The 6,140-nt window shown below is 58.7% G+C and overlaps 1 pseudogene; it reads right to left on the reverse strand.

The window, feature by feature from the left end:
- Positions 1 to 3,395, reverse strand: part of LOC113406327 — a 17,879-nt pseudogene extending 14,484 nt beyond the window's left edge.
- Between the last annotated feature and the right edge of the window lie 2,745 nt (positions 3,396 to 6,140).

Genomic DNA, 6,140 nt, shown 5'->3' on the forward strand with positions numbered 1-6,140 from the left:
AGCGCTCGGGGGGGTTCCGGCGGCGCTCGGCGGGGGGGGGCGGCGCGGGGCCCGGCGCTGGGGGGGGTTTCCGGCGGCACGGCGCTCGGTGGGGGGGGTTCCGGCGGCACGGCAGGGCGCTTGGCGGGGGGGGTTCCGGTGGCACTCGGTGGGGGGGGCGGGCTCTGGCGGTGCGGCGCTCGGCGGGGGGGCTCGGGGGGCGGCGCTTTTTTTTGCTGCTTGGGGCAGCAAAAAAGTTAGAGCCGGCCCTGCCAGCGGGGGTGTGGGAGAGGCAATCAGACTGGGCTTCCCCCCCCAGGGCAGGGGGAGATTCCCATGAAGGTCATTGTAAGATGGGCTCAAGATCTGGCTAAACTTGTGGGACTCAGGAGAGGGGGATGATGGAGTCAAGTGGAGAGGTGAGGAAGCTGCCTTGCTTGGGGGATGTGAAATGGGACACAGGTACTTCCCCCCTAGGGGGCGCTAGCTCTGATCTGGCCCCAGAAAGGGGATCCGCTGGCTCAGAGGATGGAGAATGGGATACGGGGCCTTTTCCCTCTTACTCCTACAGTGGCGAGGCTGCCTAATATCTCTTCTCATTAGAACTGAGTGTCTCATTCCCCTTCCTGATAGAGACCCCCCATCCCTAAAGTGCTGGATCCTGGGTGAGAAGCCGAGGTCTGAACAGGCTGTATACAGGGAAGGTTCCTCTCCTGGGCCAGGTGAGATGTGGTGCAGGGATAGGGGAGCACGGTCTCTCACTCCCCAAGCCCTGCCAGGTCTGATGGCTGATTGAAGGAGTGCCTGGTCCCCAGGGGCCATGGATGGGGCCCCATTGGTGGCACAGAAGCCATTTACATCAGGGTTTCCTGGCAGAGGCTGGGGGCCCTGTGCAGGAGCTGAAGAGGTATCTCCCGCCCCATGGCTGGTCGCACCCAATGGCTACGCTCCCCAGTCCCTGCAGTGTCCCTGAAGGAGGTTGGGCTCCGTGCCAATCCCACTGAGATTCTGCTGGTGGCAACAGGACCCCAATGCCCTTGGCCCTGCATAAGGAATAGCCAGATCTTGGGGATCCCAGTTAGGGTGACCAGACGTCCTGATTTTATAGGGACAGTTCTGATATTTGGGGCTTTGTCTTATATAGGTGCCTATTACCCCCCACCCCCGTCCCAATTTTTCGTGCTTGCTGTCTGGTCACCCTAATCCCAGTGCCATGCTGGCCAATGCCCCCACCCCTTAGGCTGCTTCCTTCCGTACGACGCCCCCTATGGGGCCCTGTGACACAGGCAGACACTGACTGGATCTCAGGCATGGAGCTGGGATCTGGGTGAAAATAGGTGAAGTAGCAGAACACCTCCAGCTTGATCCCCTTAGCCTCGGCGATGTCCTTGGAGACTTCGTACACTCCATCCTGGAGCCCTGCAGGGGGCAGCGATGGGCCATGAGCAGTGGGGAAAGGGACTGAATGGTGGTGACAAAAGGGCCCATATGTGTGGGGAGCCCATTCTGGCACACGGGTCGGGAGGGGCAGGAGTCTGAGCTTCCAAACCCCCAGCCCCAGCCCTCAGGGAAGAGGGTGTGGTCAGATGAGCTGACCTCAGCCCAGCACTGGGAAGGGGCTACCGCATATGTTCCTGCCCTGCATAGGGCTCATGGGAGCAGCCTTGTAGCCTGGGGGGAGCAGAGGGCTTCAGGGCTGGCATTGTAGGGCGGGATCCTGGGGTTTGGCCCAGACAGGACATATATGTTCAGTTGCTGTGGGGCTCTCCCAGATGCTTTGGGGCACATGTTACCATGGATGCAGAAGGTCTGTCCCCAGTTGACAGCACCCACACTGGCCAGCAGGGGCCCGTAGGCATGTAGGTCCCGGTAGTACACCGTGTATGTGTTGGTGTAGAAATCAGTCATCCAATGCCACCTGTTGGGGGAGACATACAGCCAAGATGGGAGAATTCCCAATGGAATGACTGATCTGCCTGCCCCCTCTCCCCCGAGCCAGCCTGGTCCCTGCCCTGGGCCCCCCAGAGGGGAAGGGTTGTGTGTCCCATTCCCAGCCCCCAAACCAGCTTGGCTCCACCCTGTGGCCCCCTGAAGAGGAAGGGCCCCGAATCCCAGTCCCTGTCTCCTCCCCGAGCCAATCTGGCCCCCCATCCTGGGGTCTCCTAGAGAGGAAAGGCCTCGGGTCCCATTCTACATCCTTTGGAGCCATCCAGGTTCCCAGGTGCAGCACGGTGGCTGCGGGGCATCACCTCTCTGCACGGCTGGGTGAGGACGACTTTGAACTCAGGCCATGAATCCACCAGCACCTCCTGCACAGCTGGGTTCCCCTGGTTTATGGTCATCACAGTGCCATAGACCTGCCAGAGACATGGAGGTGGTGGGGGGTCAGAGCTGGGGGAGAGGCAGCAATTCCCACTCCCACAACTCTGTTTGGAGCCACCCACTATTTATTGGGGGGTTTCAGCATCTCGTGATCATCTGCACATTAGGTGAGGTTTTTGCCCTTCTCCAACATGGCCTCCCTCTCCCATCCCTGCCAAAGGGGCTGACACCACAGGCTGCCCTTAGTCAAGATGGCCACCACCTCACAATAATTTCAGGGGGCTGAGGCCAGGGAAGATGGCTGCCCCAGGCTCTGGGTACCAGAGATGGGGGGGGGGGGCAGGGGAATGTGAGGAGCAGCAAGGAGAGGTGATTGGTGAGTGAATGGGGGATGTGGGGGATGCTAGGGGTTGGGGTGAGGGGCAGGGATGTGGGGGAGAGAGATATGGGGAAGGGAGTATGAGGGATGAGGCGGGGCCTGTCTCTAACCACCACCCTGGGTTTACTCTCCTGATTTAGGGGTCTGACTCCTTATTTGTGGGTCCTGGCCTGGTATCGCAGGGGAGACCCTGAGCGCGGAGGGGGGGGGACAAAGGATCTGGTGACCCCCACACACCCACTTTAGACATGTGATGGCATGGAATCATTAAGGGAGCCAGAGGTACCCAGGTCTTTGATTGGCTGGCACGGAGCCTGCCCATGCAGTGACTGGCTGGCACAGAGCCTGCCTGTGCTGTAACTGTTTGATATGGAGCCAATCTGCCCTGTGATTGGCTGGGGAGGTCCCGCCAGCTACGCTGGGTGAGCAGCAGGAATTTGCTGGGTTTGGACATTGGGAGACAAGAGATGTGAGTGGGGAGGGGGCGGCTGGGAGAGCAGCCAGCACCTGGGGGGAGGGTCTTGCTCCCAGCCAGCCCAATCTCTACCCCATCACCCTGGGGAGAGAGAACTTTGTGCCATGCTCCCATCCCCGTCCCAGGAAGTGGCACGTGGGAAAAAAGGTGTGTCCTTGACACCGGCAACGTATCAGGCAAGCGCCTCCGTAGTGTCCCCTCCAGCAGCCGCAGCTTGGAGGAGCAGCTCAGGATCAGCATCTCTGGTGTGGGTGGGCCCTCTGCAGATTCCAGCAGGGATGGCACAGGGGATGCCTGAGGGGGAGAGTCTCATCAGTTCCCTGTGACTTCCCCCCCCCCCGCCCCCACTTCCCTGGTGACACGAGGGGTGTCTGCAACCTTCCAGCCCTGCCAAAATAACAATGTGGGTAGACCTACAATAACAAACCACTCTGGTTACAACACCTGTACCCACCAGAGACCCTACAATAACCACCCCAATGGTTTCAAGTATCAGGGGGTAGCCGTGTTAGTCTGTATCTACAAAAACAACAAGGAGTCTGGTGGCACCTTAAAGACTAACAGATTTATTTGGGCATAAACTTTTGTGGGTAAAAACCTCACTTCTTCAGATGTTTTTGTAAATACCCCAATGGTTATTTTCTCCGTGCAGCATTTCCTGTGGATTTTCCTCTCCTCCTGAGTATCAGCACTTCCTTGCAGTTAATGTTTCAACTTTTCAATCTAAAAATCACTTTTGATGAGAATTTGCACAAGTGGCGCATGGATGTTCCCAGAGCTCAAGGAGTGGCAGGTCAGCACCTCAACTGAGTCCAATTTCTCTTGTAAGGGGCAACAAATTTTCACAACATTTTTTCCCCACAATTTGCTAAGCTGTGTTTCTGAGAGTCAAGACCAGCGGTGGGCAAACTATGGCCCGCCGGCACCATGTCCCTGTGGCCCCGGGGTGGGGGGCAGAGGGCACCGCCCCCTGCAGCTCCCATTGGCCCGGAATGGGGAACGCGGTCAATGGGAGCTTCAGGGGAGGTACCTGGAGGCGCAGCAAGGGCAGCACATGCGGAGCCCTCCGCCCCCCCCGGGGGCCGCAGCACTTCCGGGGCCGGGGACAGGGCATGCGTGCAGGGAGCCTGCCCTGGCCCCGGTGCGTGCCGCTGCCACCCCGGAGCAGCTTGAGGTAAGTGGGGCCAGGCCAGAGCCTGAACCCCTCCTGCACCCCCCCCCCCCAACTCCCTGTCCTAAGCCCCCTGCCTGCACCCCTGCCCCCCAACTCTGTAGACAGTGCTGCCACCACCAACAGCACAGAAGTAAGGGTGGCATAGTATGGGGAGGGTTGTCACTTTTGGGGGGATGGTACAGGTCCAGCCTTATGGGTGGATGACCCCCAGGGTGCTGTGGCGCGCACACATACAGCCAACCCAAGGCCTCTTTAACCACCGAACGCTAGGTCTGGAGCCGGGAAAGGACCGTTACCTGTTCCGTAACTGGCGTTCTTCGAGATGTGTTGCTCAGGTGTATTCTACTATAGGTGTGCGTGCTCGCCACGTGCACCGGTGCCGGAAGTTTTTCCCTTAGCAGTATCCGTAGTGTGGGAGCACCGCTGCGACCCCTGGAGTGGCGCCGGTATATCACGCCATAAAGGGGGCTGTGTGCTCCCCCCACCCTCAGTTCCTTCTTGCCAAACAACTCCGACAGAGGGGAAGGAGGGTGGGATGTGGAATACACCTGAGCAACACATCTCGAAGAATGCCAGTTACGGAACAGGTAACTGTCCTTTCTTCTTCGAGTGATTGCTCATGTGTATTCTACTATAGGTGACTCCAAGCTATCCCTGATGGAGGCGGGTAGGAGTTTAAGTGTAAAGTTTAAGGGTTGCCTGGGCTGAACACCGCCCTACCAAACCCAGCGTCATCCCTTGCTTGGGAGACAATCGCATAGTGCGATGAAAGTGTGGACAGAGGACCACGTAGCAGCCCTACAGTTGTCCTGAATAGGGACATGAGCCACATAGGCCACAGACGAGGCCTGGGATCTCGTCGAATGAGCCTTCACTATAGGAGGCGGAGGAACCCCTGCCAGGTCATAACATTTGTGAATGCACGAAGTGATCCAGCTGGAGATCCGCTGGGTGGAGACCGGTCGCCCCTTCATGTGCTCGGCCGAAGCAATGAAAAGCTGGCTGGTTCTGTCCAGGTAAAAGGCCAGCGCTCTGCGCACGTCTAACATGTGCAGGCGGCGTTCCTCATTGGAGGAATGGGGCTTCCGATAGAGGATCGGGAGGAAAATATCCTGATCCATATGGAAAGCCGAGACCACCTTCGGCAAAAAGGCAGGGTGAGGGCGGAGCTGAACCTTGTCTTTATGAAAGACCGTATAGGGCGGTTCAGAGGTCAGGGCCCTGAGCTTGGAGACCCGGCGGGCTGAGGTGATAGCCACGTGTTCGTGGTCCCACCTGTTGTGCAAGGTGGCGTTCTTAGTGGCTAACGGCTCAAAAGGAGGCCCTGTGAGGTGGGAGAGTACCAGGTTTAGATCCCAGAGTGGGACCGGGGGTCTGGCGTAAGGGAATGCCCAATCTAACCCTTTCAGAAACCGGGCCATCATGTGATGGGAGAACACAGACAGGCCCTGCACCAGGGGATGGAAGGCCGAAATGGCCGCCAGGTGCACCCTGATGGAGGAGGGCGCCAGGCCTTGGGTCCGAAGGGACAGGAGGTAATCGAGGACAAGCTGGATAGGGGCAGAAGAGGGAGAGAAACCTCTATCCCTCACCCACATAGAGAACCTATACCACTTAGCCAGGTAGGTTCGCACTGTGGAGGGTTTCCTACTTTCCAGCAGGACCCTTCTCACATCCTCAGAACACCTCCCCTCCTCCTCATTCAACCAGGAAGCAGCCACGCTGTCAAATGGAGCACGGCTAGGTTGGGATGGAGGAGGCGACCTTCCTCCTGGGAGAGGAGGTCCGGCCATAGCAGCAGCCTGCAAGGA

This window comes from Terrapene carolina, unplaced genomic scaffold, assembly GCF_002925995.2.
Source record: "Terrapene carolina triunguis isolate 2854851 unplaced genomic scaffold, T_m_triunguis-2.0 Scaffold90, whole genome shotgun sequence".
In the NCBI taxonomy this organism is placed as follows: domain Eukaryota; kingdom Metazoa; phylum Chordata; order Testudines; family Emydidae; genus Terrapene; species Terrapene triunguis.